Genomic DNA, 14,271 nt, shown 5'->3' on the forward strand with positions numbered 1-14,271 from the left:
TTAGCGAGATGAGAAAAGTAAAATTCTTCAATGGTTAAGTGACTTTTACACCAAATATTTGGACAACTTTCATCTGTACATGTGCTCAATTAAATACAAAAATCCATTCACTTCATGTCTTTAAAATAATGTAAGGATATGACATAGCATATCATAGAGAAATTGCATCTGAATCAGATCCTTCCAACATAGTTCAGCACTCAAGATGTTCTTCTGATTGGTGTTGTACAAATACCATAGACAATCCAAAGACTCATGGATTACTACTTTCAAGTGTGTGTTTAATGGTCCTTTGTTTCACTTCTAGGCAAGGCAAAACATGCAAACTGGGTAGTAATACTATAGAAAATAATGTTCATTAAATAGGATTCCTCCTACCTGTTAGCATATGCAAAAAAGACAATTCTTAGGAAGGAATGCTCTAGCTCAGTTTACCACCCGAATGAGCCAATCTGCCAGAAATAAAAGGGTGTTTTTTTCTTTCAGAAAAATTCACCACCAGTTGCTAAATGAGAATTATACACCAATGCTAGGAGCCTGCATAATAAACAAGAGGAACTGGAATTGTTCATTTATGAGCATAAATTCAATCTAGTTAGTATTACTGAAACCTGATGGGATGATTCACACAAATGGAATGTTAACATTAATTATTATAACCTATTTAGAAAGGAACAAGTGGGCAAAAGGGCAGGGGGGTAAGGAACTCTGCATCAAAAATGACATTACCTGTTTCAAGTCACTGATAACGTGAAAGAAACTGAATGCTTAGAGTGTTGTTCCATAACCGATAAAGCACAAGATGGGGTACTAGTTGGTATCTGTTACAGACCACCAAATCACACTATGGAACAGAATGACCACTTCCTTACGCATGTATCTACAATGTGTAGGGAAAAAAGCTGTGTGGTCAGGGGGAGACATTAATTTGGGTGACACATGCTGGAGGTTTCATGCTGTCAGTACTAAAAGGTCCTTAGAATTTCTAAACATAATAGATGACAATTTACTAAATCAACAAATGTTGCAGCCAAGATGGAGGAATTCTATATTAGACCTTGTCTTAACAGATAAAAAAGAACTGATCTCAGAACTAAAAGTTAATGATAGCATAGGTACTTGGTGCTTTAATAGGGGCAATTTCACAGAGCAGAAAACAATTTTGAGCCAGATCAGGTGGGAGAAAGAATTTAATCAGAAAAATGTGAATGATGATTTGGAATCATTTAAGAACACTTTATTAGATGGCCCAAAAGCCACAAGTGAGGAATAAGGCTGTGTTGGTTTAAAAAACAGCCTAGTTAAGACAGGAAGTGAAAGCAGCTGTAATATATATATAAGCCAAGGGAAGAAAGGGGGAGTTGATTGTAATGAATATAAATCAGAAGTTAGGAACTGAGATGTGTTAGTATCTGATGCAAAGCTTACTGACATCAATGAAGACATCCATTGACAGTAGTGGGCTTTGGCTCGGGCTCTGAGTTGGGTACAGAAAAATCTCGATTGTCAAAAACATCAAAAGAGAACTGGGCTCTTTTCATGCGCCATTCACAAAAGGAGAATGAAGCAGGAAATGACAGTCTTCGCGGATCACAAAATGGCAACACACCTCTAAAAGACCATAGTCCTTGAAAGCCCAGATTGGGGCTCTTTATGGATGTAGTAGCAATATAGAAAATTGAATCTGTAAGAAAAATAAGGAATGGGAGGAATACAGCTGCCATACTGCACACCAACTTTGGTCTCTTCTCTAGCTCCGTAGTTCTTTCTGCATAAAGCTGAAGCTCCAGGAAGCCGGGGCGGGGAGGGGTGGCAGAGCAGGGCAGCGCTTTCAGGGGAGAAGGCAGAGGCGGAGCGGAGGTGAGGTGAGCTGGGGCCAGGCAGGGAGCTGCCGGTGGGTGCTCTGCACCCACCAAATTTTCCCCGTGGGTGTTCCAGCCCCGGAACACCACGGAGTTCGCACCTAAGGCGCCACTTTTGGCCAGTTGTTAAATTTAGAAGCCAGTTCTAAAAGGGCTTCTAAATTTAACAACGGCTTCCAGCGAACCGCTGTGAACCGACTCCAGCTCACCTTTGGTAGTATCCACCTACTCCAATGGCTTGTTACATTTTTTCCTTTTTAAAAAAGGATGCAAATATAACAGACACAAATTCATATACTAATTAATAAAAATACAAAGAGAAGCAGCCAGGATGCAAGGAAATGTATTAGACAGCTGTTAGTGTTAGGTGACCAGGTCATAGGAGGTCAGGCCTTCTGGTCAGAGCAGGAGTCATGCCTAGTGGTCAGAGTCAAAATGCCAGGCCCATGTGTTGAGACAGAGGCAGTAATCAGAGTCAAGGTCAGAATCAGATTACCCGGAGTCAGGAAAGGCAGGAGCAGGGCTGGGTGCAGGGCAGAGTCTAGACTAGAGTAAGGCTGGGTGCAAGGTAGGGTCCAAGCAGGAGCAGGGCTTGGAATGAGGCAAACACAGGCAGATAGAATTCACAGGCATGTACACTGAACAGCCACTGATCCTCTGCAGCTGCTGGGCTAAAGAGCAAGCCGCCAGACAGCTTTAGCCAATCAGGTGGTTCTGTTGTGGCCCAGCTGCGCTCTTTGGCTGCCCAATGACTGGGTAGGTGCAGCTGCAGGCCCTTATTCCTGATAGTAACTATCATTTTTGAACCTTGTTTTGTTCTCAGAACAGTTGCTTCTGCAGGGGCTGATCTGACACTGAGCCTGTGTTTTCTGCTTCTGGTGTCTCGTATCATCAATGAGTGGATGAACATATATTACTTCAGTCAAAGAAATGCTGATAGTGTTCTGGATGCTCTCAAGAAACAGAGGGTATGTCCTTTGTGATTATGTTTATATTTCTTGGGTTGTTCCTGAAGGACAGACCCTCTGGGGTGATTATAATATGTGACCTTTTGTGGAGGGTATAGCTAGTCACTTAACAGGTTGCTGTCCACTTTGTTTTGAAATCTAACCCTTTCCTACTTGGGGGGGAATCTTTGGTTTTCTTGTCATAGTATTTCTTCTGTTCTAGTTCCTAGCAGATAACTCTCTTGTAAGCAATTCAGTGTAAATTTGAAGTTTGTTAGAGTACTAATACTTTTGTTCTTCTGCCTATGATTTGCTGATATTTTTATCCTAAAAATTTAAAATAAAACAGATTTTTTCTAACAGTGGTGATTATTAATCTTTGAAATCTGCAAGGTTTCTCTTTCAAATTCTTTGTTGTTTCCTTTGACTCTTATCCACTTTTCTGGGCATAGTTAAGTGCTTGATGTTAGAACATGTATCTTAAAGAAAATCACCAAAATGAGCCTCTCCTGAATTGTGGGTCATTATTTATTAACTCATCTGGAATCCCATGAAGTAATTTATACTGCTATTTGATGTGTTGTACAATAGCTTAGCTTTTAAGAAAGTAGTTCATCACAGACAGTGGAATAAATAACCTTGGTTCCTCTTATTGGCTCCACTCTGCAACAGTACAACAGAAACACTTTATGTAATCAGTATTGATATCCATACTGTGAATTATTTAAGTCTGATTCCTGTGTAGCTAAGGGCCTAGCTTTCTATGAGGAAAAAGCAAGGCCTGTGAAGTAAGGATCTTGCAATGGGGGGGGAAGGACAACCCAATGGAAATTCCAGGCATGGAACTTATTAGAGATAATGTCCCCTATACATAGGGAAAACAGGTAGGGGACAATCTGGTGCTCACTAACTTTTCCTGGATAACTTACTGACTTTCAATTAATGCTGCTTAATGTTTCAAATGAGTTTTTTTATAATATGATCATGTATTAAACATTACAACTCTTTCATTACAAAATATATTTTATCTGTGTGTACATTTATTGTACTTCCCACACAGCAACCTGCTTGAATTTAGACACTTTCTATTTATGTTAAGATGAATAAAGTACACTAATGGTGAGCTACACCTGGAATAGGAGATTATTTACAGTCTTTTAAAATAAGTAGAGGTTATCAACATCCTTCCAAAAGTGAGCTCTGTTGTTACAGAATATCTCTAATGACAGTAACAAATTTTAATTGACCAGAAGGCTGTTGATCTGACACTTTTAGGAACAGTTTAAACATGCAACTGAGATACTAAATTTATTATTTATGTAAACCCAATAAAAGATTATTGCAATTAAATGAAAACCACTAGCAATTAATGTAATCTAGCCTCAAAACTGTACTAATACTTATCATAATTCCAATGACAAGAAGGCATTTTGTTGTTGTTGTTTCTTTGTAAATAGGATGTAAGTAACCTATCCGACAAAGATGATAAATCTAACTGCATGACTACCAGGTGCACAAATTCTATTTGTGTGCTAATCCCTCACTAGCTCTTTACTGTGTGGCAGTTAAGTATTTCCTGGTGTGCACTGTAATAACAGGCAGCTGTCCTGTCAGCTCCACTGAAAAATGAGATAATAAGGCAGGCAAATGATGTCCTTTAAGTGCCAAATCCTCTGTTTCCTGCAGCTTTCCTTTAAGAGGGTTCAAGCAACTTTTAACAGTTTTTCTTCTTTAAAATTCATTCCAATTGCATGTGAATAACAGTATTGAATATCATCTCCCAAAGAAGAGACAGCATGCTAAATAGCTTAAAAACTTCTAAAGAGACAAACCAGTTGACTGGAAACATGACACTAAAAGTCACTAAGGTAATAAGACCTGTAGACTCCAACACTGCTTCTGTTGAAGTTTTGCCATTAACATCATCAGCCTGACCCTGCTCCCAGCTGAAGAGCATCCCATCCTTCAGCTTGTTGTCTTCTGGTTCACACACATTACTGGTAGTCAGGTGATCAGTATTCTAAGTTCCCACCTGTGTCACAACTTCCCTTGTGACATTGGGCAAGGGGATGAAAAATGCTGAGTGCCCAGGAATTGAGGTTGCTTCTGGGCATCTCCTGTGAAGTGCTGAGCCACTGCAGCGGTTATTGATAGAATCGGCCCCTCTAGCCTTTGCCATGAAACTAAACCTTGAGGCCTATGGTCTTGTGGATCCCTCAGCACTGGATGCTTTTCACCTTTAATTTCTCTATGCCTCAGTTTCCCCATCTATAGCATTAGGCTATCGGGGTGTCTCAGATTAAATTAATATTTTGAGCTCCTCAGCTAGAAGGTGCTGTGAAAGCACTAGGTGGTATTATCATTTATTATGATGAAATGTTTTGAAGATTTCAGTTATCCTGGATTTGATGTCCCATGATGTGTCCTCTGTTCTTAGAGATATGAACCACGCTAATTCCAGACACAAAACAACTTCTAAAATTAGCAGAGCTGTCAGGAAGGGAAACATGTTTAATTCACTTAATTGAGAACCCTCGGACCGATAACTGTGGAATAATCTGTCCATAAAGGAAGTTTCCTTTTAATCCTCATCAGTTAGTAGATGGCTTACACCCTAAAACAAAAGAGTTTACCCCCTGTTCTGAGGGATATAATCGATTATTTTTTGTTAAGGTCCAAATTTCTTGGTCAAGGTATAGGCAAGGTTCAGACTCCAGAGAAAATAATACAAAAATATTAATGAATAATTGGATTTCACAGTCAATTCAAAAGCGTCTGGTGGCAGGGGTTCTGGAAAAATTTGTATAGTGGGGATGCTGGGAGCCATTGAACCAAACTATAAACCCTGTATTTAATGGAAACCATTACAAGCCAGAGGTGCAGCAGCACCCCTATTCCAGCATCTATGTCTAGCAGCCCAGATTTGGCCTGCAGTCCGCCTATTGACTACCCTGCCTTAGGATAAGTTTTATTTATCTTCTCTCCCTATACATGTGTACTTCTAAAATGCTGTTAGAACCTTGGATTCTATCTCATGATGATGTGTTCTATAGGTGGATCGTATGGTGGGGGTTTTTAATATTTCAAATTTATTGCCTTTCAGGGTTATTGGCTGTCCCCTTGTTCTTGTATTAGGAAATAGGGTAAATTGGAGCATCAAAATTACCTTCTTTGTACCACTCAGTATTATGTGTATCTCATGTCCTCTTTTATTCATCTCCTCTTTAAACCAAACAGTCCCAATCTTTTTGATCTTTCCTCAAATGGAAGCCTCTTATTTACACTCTGTTTTGTTGCTTGTCTCTGGGCTTTACCTATTTCTGCTCTGACTTTAAAAAGAGAAATTTCAGATTGATTTTTCTAATGGTATTGCAGTATTTTCAGTATTGGTTTTTTTTACCCCATTCCTTATGTCCTAACATTTTGTTTGTGTGTGGTTTTTTGAACCACTGCACCTTGAGCAGAAGTCTGCATTTTGTGACCCCACAGTGATAAACAGAATTTTTTCACTGGAGATTACGGCTAATGGAGGAACAACTAGTGTGTCTGAGTAGTTTAAATTATTCCTTCCAATGTGCATTAACTTCCATTTATGAACAGTGGTTTTCATCAGTCATCATGCTGCCCATTCATTAGTTTTCACAGGTGCCTCAGCAGTTCCTCAGAGTCTTCTTTAGTCTTGATTCTCTTCTATATAGGTTCTTATACCACACGTCTCACCATAGCATCTGAGCACCTTCCGGTAACGCATTAAGCAAAGTAACTAACCTCCGTCACACATCATTTGTTCTCTCACCATCTCCCCAGGGGTAGAATTGTGCTTCCATTTGTTGCTTTTTGGGGTGCGGGGTTGTGACCTTAACAACATCCCAATGCAAGAGGGCAAGGGGTTCATGGTATCTGGTAGTGAATTTCAGCTGGCCTGACCAGTTCAGTTTGCACCAGTTCATTAATGCCCATCTGTATCTGATACAAGGCATGTAAGGTATCATTGGAAAAGTAATAACACTGATCATTAATTTTCTTGCCTGGTGTATATATGGTAAATGCCCAAGAGACCATACAAATATTAAAAATGTGGAATTAGAAGGTGTTTATCAGACAAGTCTGGGAAGTGGGTAAATAGGTTTCTTCTAGACAAAGGTCAGGCCAAAACCTCCAGCCAGGTGTCATCACAGTTAGTTAGCCATCACATGGCAAGTGGCCATTTATCTGCATTTTAGGAGACACCAGTGGGGGAAGAAACCAGCATGGAATTTCCTTCATCAGCAGACTCCATGTCTCCTTCCTCACAACTTGAATGAACTTTTCTTCGGGGGGGAAGGGAGGAGGTAACCTTCGGAAGAATCAATTTCAGAGGTTCACTAGACTATAACAAAGAGGGGCAAAGAACCCCAAGGGATCTTTCACATAAGAAACCAAAGGAACTGAGCACTTTGGACTCTGTAGAAGATCCTAACTAGAGATGTGGTCAGCCATCTTGCTGGAAGGTAGATTGGTAAGGAAACTACCTTGAACAAAGACTGTAGCTTGTCGTTGTCTTAAGTTTTAGCCACTGAAAGTATTTTTTTGCTGTTAGCGAATACTAACATTTCCTTTATACTTGAACTCACTTAAAATCCTATCTCCTTTTGTTAATAAATTTTTACTTTCAATATAAACATGCACAGTGCTATGTTCAATTTGAAGTGATTGCTAACACCAGTTAAACTGATAAGCTGTGTATGCTGTCTCTTTAGGGGACCAAACAAACGTTATTATTCCTCTGAATTCTCCAGGAAAGGGCTGGCCATTGCAGAGCGCATGCTTTTGGGAAAATCTGGGACTGGGTAGTGTTGGGGTCCTCTTGCCAGGTGCAACCAGAGCTGATGTATACCAGAGTGTGGCTGGGGCATAACAAGCAGCCTGCTGGAATCAGAATTGCTGGTTCAGGGCTGCTTATCATACAGACTCTCAGTGTGTGCTTATCTACTGATTGTCAGTGTCCAGGCGGTGAGCCACACCACTAGAACTTTGACTGACCTGTAATCCTGGGTGCCTTAATCACAACCCCTCGCTGGTCTGGATTGCACCACAAGATGGGACAGGGGTGTTTGGGGTTTTGTTGGAGTTTCTATGCACTAGGGCTGTCGATTTAATCACAGTTAACTTGTAAAATTAACTCAAAAATTACTCTCAATTAATTGCAGTTAAAACTGCATCATTAAACAATAAAACACCAATTGAAATTTATTAAATATTTTCATATATGTTGTAATTGGTGTATATTTTTATTACAAATATTTGCACTGTAAAAATGGCAAAAGAAATAGTATTTTTCAGTTCACCTCATACAAGTACTGTAGTGAAATCTTTGTTGTGAAAGTGCAATTTACAAATGTAGAGTTTTTTTTTTCCCCCCTTTTGGTTACATAACTGTTTTGTTTTTGAGTGCAATGTAAAACTTCAGCGCCTACAAATCCACTCAATCCTACTTCTTGTTCAGCCAATCGCTAAGACAAACAAATTTGTTTACATTTACAGGAGATAATGCTGATCTCTTCTTATTTACAATGGCACCAGAAAGTGAGAACTGGCAGTTGGTTGGCACTTTTGTAGCTGGCATTGCAAGGTATTTATGTGCCAATATGCTAAACATTCGTATGCCCCTTCATGCTTCGGCCACCATTCCAGAGGACATGCTTCCATGCTGATGGCACTCATTAAAAACGTAATGTGTTAATTAAATTTGTGACTGAACTCCTTGGGGGGAGAATTGTATGTCTCTTGCTCTGTTTTACCTGCATTCTGCCATATATTTCCATGTTATAGCAGTCTCGGCTGATGACCCAGCACATGTTGTTTATTTTTAAGAACATTTTCACTGCAGATCCCAGGGGTGCTGCAGCATGCCTGTAGCGAGGCGATCTGGTTCCCTGCTGCCCCGGAGAGTGATGAGCCTCTCTGGACACCAAAGTAGGCGGAGCCAGCGAATCCTGCGCCTGCCCCTTAGAGGTCAAGGCACAGGACAGGAAGTATAAAAGCTCGATCCCAGAGCTCAGTTAAAAAACAGCCACCGAAAAGGCCAGATGCCTGTGGCGGAGCTTCCAGCTGGGAGACCACAGCGAGTGGCGGCCGACCTGAGGACTGGCCAGACCAGCCAATGCCTGATGCTAGCCTGAGCCCAGAGACGCAGCCAAACTTGCCACTCGCCAGTTACCCCGAGGAGCTGCCAAGCCACCCATATGCCAGTTACCCCGAGGAGCCCATGGTGTGTCACCCCCTTGGAGGATGTCCTCCAGGTACCTCTAGAGGGAGACGTTGGGAGCAGCTGACCCTAGTAAGGCGGCAACACTGCCAGAGCCAATGTCAGTGTGTTGGGGCCAGGAACCCCACTGACACAGCAGCGGGTCGTCTGCTGCTGCTAGGGCCCCGGGCTGGGACACAGTGGAGTGGGTGGGCCTGTGTCCTCCCCTGCCACCCATCTCGCGGGTGGCAGTCTCCCCGTCTCCCAGGCCACTTGGAGCCAAGAGCCTGGTTTTGCTATTGAACTCTTTGCTCAGCCCCTCCCTGAGGGCCTGAGCCACTGACTGTTTGTTGCCCTGCCCTGACCCAGGGCCTGGGCTGTGCTAATAGTGAACTGTTTTGCTCAGCCTCAACCTGGGGGCCTGAGCTACTAACTGTTGGCCCCGCAGCCAGGCTAATTCCCCCAACACACCTAACAGAATTAGTGAGGCAGTCTGGTTCCCCGCCACCCCGGAGAGTGATGAGCCTCGGCCAAACTCTTACAATGCCCCTGCACCCTTAGTTCCTGTGCCTACGCTGATGTGTCCCAGGCCCTGTACCCCCTTAGAGACGGACCTGGCCCTCAGTTATCAAAACTTTCTTCCCCATGTGTGTATTTAGGCCTGGATCCACAAAGGGACTTAGGTGAGCCCCCTCTGGGAACCCCTCTCATGGAGTTGAATGCCTTAAGCTCCTAAGCCATTTCTTGTGAGAATGGCTTAGCTGCCTGTCTACCCCACATACAACAGTGGGGCGGAAGAGGATAAGGATTGTGGCATTTGGGACATCTAGTGTCTTGCAACTGACTTAGCTCATAATTTGGTTTCAGTTTTTTGAAATCGGCCTTTTTAAAGCATCAAGTGTAAATATATTACAGTTTGGACTTCACTCTGTTTGCATGTAACAAATGTGATCAAGTCATGATTGATTGTACCTATGCTACCACTAGTTTTTAGTTCTGTGACAACTTCCTTTTCATCTGTCAAGATGAGGTCTAAGTCCCCTGTATTGGATACAAGATTGAGTTAGGAATTTGTCATATATAATTTTCAGAAATTCTAGGGACTTTTTAGTACTGGCAGCATGAAACTTCCAGCATATCTCACTTGGATTGAAGTCTCCCGTGGTCATGCTGCTTTTTCCACCCTACACATTATAGATAGGTGCTTGAGGAGCTGGGTCATCTTGTTCTTTAGTATAATTTGTTGGCCTGTAACAGACACCAGCTAATAACTAATACAGCACAAAATATGATAAGACTGTAATCCATAATCATTCAAGACCATAGAATCATAGAATCATAGAATATAAGGGTTGGAAGGGACCCCAGAAGGTCATCTAGTCCAACCCCCTGCTCGAAGCAGGACCAATTCCCAGTTAAATCATCCCAGCCAGGGCTTTGTCAAGCCTGACCTTAAAAACCTCTAAGGAAGGAGATTCTACCACCTCCCTAGGTAACGCATTCCAGTGTTTCACCACCCTCTTAGTGAAAAAGTTTTTCCTAATATCCAATCTAAACCTCCCCCACTGCAGCTTGAGACCATTACTCCTCGTTCTGTCATCTGATACCATTGAGAACAGTCTAGAGCCATCCTCTTTGGAACCCCCTTTCAGGTAGTTGAAAGCAGCTATCAAATCCCCCCTCATTCTTCTCTTCTGCAGGCTAAACAATCCCAGCTCCCTCAGCCTCTCCTCATAACTCATGTGTTCCAGACCCCTAATCATTTTTGTTGCCCTTCGCTGGACTCTCTCCAATTTATCCACATCCTTCTTGAAGTGTGGGGCCCAAAACTGGACACAGTACTCCAGATGAGGCCTCACCAATGTCGAATAGAGGGGAACGATCACGTCCCTCGATCTGCTCGCTATGCCCCTACTTATGCATCCCAAAATGCCATTGGCCTTCTTGGCAACAAGGGCACACTGCTGACTCATATCCAGCTTCTCGTCCACTGTCACCCCTAGGTCCTTTTCCGCAGAACTGCTGCCTAGCCATTCGGTCCCTAGTCTGTAGCTGTGCATTGGGTTCTTCCGTCCTAAGTGCAGGACCCTGCACTTATCCTTATTGAACCTCATCTGATTTCTTTTGGCCCAATCCTCCAATTTGTCTAGGTCCTTCTGTATCCTATCCCTCCCCTCCAGCGTATCTACCACTCCTCCCAGTTTAGTATCATCTGCAAATTTGCTGAGAGTGCAATCCACACCATCCTCCAGATCATTTATGAAGATATTGAACAAAACCGGCCCCAGGACCGACCCTTGGGGCACTCCACTTGATACCGGCTGCCAACTAGACATGGAGCCATTGATAACTACCCGTTGAGCCTGACAATCTAGCCAGCTTTCTACCCACCTTGTAGTGCATTCATCCAGCCCATACTTCCTTAACTTGCTGACAAGAATACTGTGGGAGACCGTGTCAAAAGCTTTGCTAAAGTCAAGAAACAGGGACCATTTGCTTCTGAGTTGTCAGTGACTCAAAAACAGGAAGTACCAGTTGAACATTATTCCTGAACCTAGATTGCAACCACTATGTTGAAGTCTCTTTAAGATTTAATAAGAACAACTTTTTTTTTTTTTTTTTTTTTTTTGGTGTAACATCAACAGGCCCAAATAGACTTCTCAGCATTAATTATATTAGCTTGTCTTTTGCTCAACGAGGGAAGAGTCCGGAAGACACATTAAACAAACAAGTAGCATACAGTGCATAAAGTCATGTGTTTGTGATCCGATATGAATTGGTGGACTGGGAAAGCACTGAAGATTTGCCAGCTACTGAAGTCCCTGGAGCTGATTTAATCCTAATGTCAGAATCAGTTTTTTAAGTGTGGGCAAAAAGCCCACGATGTAAGCTCTAGAGTTGAAGCTGAAATTGTTGGTCACTTGCATGTTTTGCGGCACAGAAGCAAACTTATGGTTAAAGCTTCTGTCAAGGATTATGAAGGTCTAAAGTTGAGAGCAGTGATCTCCAAGGGGGGGGGGGGGGGAATAAACACAAAGTGCTCTTAGTTAGAAAACTTAGCTGCTCCACTAAAAACTGGTGAATGTGATTAGGACCAATACATATAATCACCTTATTATTAGTAATGAGGCAGGTCTTCTGCTTGTATAAATTGGCATAGCTCCATTGAAGCCAATGGAGCAAAGTCAGTTTGCATCACTTGAGAATATGGCCTATTGTGTATTGCTAAATGTAGGCCAGGGAAAAAAGCTTAATCTTTCTACTAAAGTTCAGTGGGCTATACTTAATATTATAAACCTTTCTGACTGAAAGAGAACCTGCTCAGCTCCTAGTTGTAGGAGATGAAAGAATCTTACACTTTTTGACATTGGTCTCCACAATTATCACTATTTGCAGCACGGCCTAGAGGATAGGGCACTGGGTAGTAGACCTGGGATGAAATACTGATTCCACTGAAGTCAATGACACATTTCCCCCATTGACTTCAAGGAGGCCAGTATTCACCACAAATTCTATTTCTGACTCAAGTATGAACTTGAAAAAGTCACTTGGATCCAGTTTCTCAAAAGTTTACTTCAGTTTGTGTGCTCAACTTGAAATTCTGATGGCCAAATTTTCAGAGAGGCTGAAACCCATAACGCATGAGTAAATCAATGGGAACTGCATGGGGCTCAGCCACTCTGAAAAAGTCAAGTCTCAGGTGAGTGGAGATGGGCACACAACAATTTGGGGCACCCAGAATTAGTGGACATGCTTTTGATAACGTGGGTCTTAACCTCTATATGCCCCAGTTTCCTTCCCTGTAAAATGGAGATTTTGCTGCTTGCTTACTGTTTCTAAAGTTCTTGGAGATGTATGGTTGAAAAGTGCAATGTACCAGTAAGCACTAAGTAGTATTGCTGACCCCACCTACCTCTGGACAAACAAGAAACAACCCTGATAGGGCTCCCAATCATTCCTTACCAGCTGGGAAGATGGCGACTGTGATGACAGTAGGTTTTGTGGGGTTGCAAACTCTAGATGGAAGAAAGGAAAGCAATACTTTTGTTTTCATTAAAGGACATAATTCAGTATACAGTATTTATGATTGGGAATTCACTCTGGTTATTTCATTTAAAATCTAGGGTGTTATGACACAAGTCAAGCATGATGCTGAATGTTTCAGCTTGCTGGATGGTTTTAACACTATCTCAAACCAGCCCCTGCAAGTTTGCTTGGAAGTGTGAATTCCCACCTAGCAACTGTTTCCCAGTCAAGTTCTCCCTTCCCCTCTAACCAGCCATAAGGACCCTTCTTATCTACGTTTTGGGAGTTGTTTGCTGGGAGAAGGGGCAGGTATTGAGGTTGAAGCATGGAAGGCCAGTTGGTGGAAGCAGAGCTGCCCTCAGGGAGACTTCAGTAACCCATGTAGTACAAACATATAAAGCCATATTTATTGCCACAGACTCCATTGTACTAAGCTTTTAGTGACTTATCTTCTCCTAGCACTGCTTGGCACTTCATATTATTCCAGAATCAGTTAATTTGTCCAGTACCCACTTGTAGATTCACAGATTTTTGGACAACAGAGCTCAGCTCAACCTGAATTGAACAGTCCTCTCTGATCGGGATCAAGGCCTGCACATTAGCCTCATCCCAAGTGGCTAATAAATCCACCAGTCTGTCATGAGTATGACTTACCAAATCTGATAGAAAAGAAGGACAGAAGGTGTGTGGTGAAGCAGCCTGTTGGGATGTAAATTCCAGTATGGCACTGTTTTTGTTTTTGTTTTTGTTTTGTTTTTTAATGCAGCCTGCATTGCCCTAACCAATGCTTCGGCCAGGGTACACTGAGGGAGAGCTCTCCAGGTAATACCCTGGGTCTTGGGATTGCCAGCTGCAGAACAAAGTTGGAGTTAGGGCACATCTACACAGGGATACTTAGGGTGTGTCTACATAAGAATGTTCAGAAAAGTTAAGATGAAGTAACTAAAGGTGTAAAGTTAAAGCATGTTAAACCCCTAGGTAGATGCACGCATTCAGAAATGAAGTGACCTTAGTTCACTGTAACTTTAATTCCCCTCACACTTTGAAGACTGGTCTACATATGTAGACAGAGCTACAGTGCTCACGGGTGCAAAAAAAAAAAAAAAAAAAATCCTGAGTGTCATAGCTATGCTGACCTAACCCCTGGTGTAGATGCAGCTAGGTTGATGGAAGACTGCTTCCTTTGACCTAGCTGACCTCACCCAAAGAG

General features: G+C 42.3%; 1 protein-coding gene across 6 annotated transcripts in view; it reads left to right on the forward strand.

The window, feature by feature from the left end:
* The window catches only part of LNX1 (ligand of numb-protein X 1), a 374,186-nt gene that overhangs the window by 26,478 nt on the left and 333,437 nt on the right, over nt 1-14,271 (forward strand). The window contains exon 2 of one of the 6 annotated variants that reach the window (XM_075127920.1): nt 2,686-2,830. The exons of the other annotated variants lie outside the window; for them this stretch is intronic. The gene's annotated coding sequence lies outside the window, so the exon portion shown is untranslated. The remainder of the gene's footprint in view (nt 1-2,685; nt 2,831-14,271) is intronic. 6 annotated transcript variants of the gene reach the window in all.

Source organism: Caretta caretta, chromosome 4 (assembly GCF_965140235.1).
Source record: "Caretta caretta isolate rCarCar2 chromosome 4, rCarCar1.hap1, whole genome shotgun sequence".
NCBI lineage: Eukaryota > Metazoa > Chordata > Testudines > Cheloniidae > Caretta > Caretta caretta.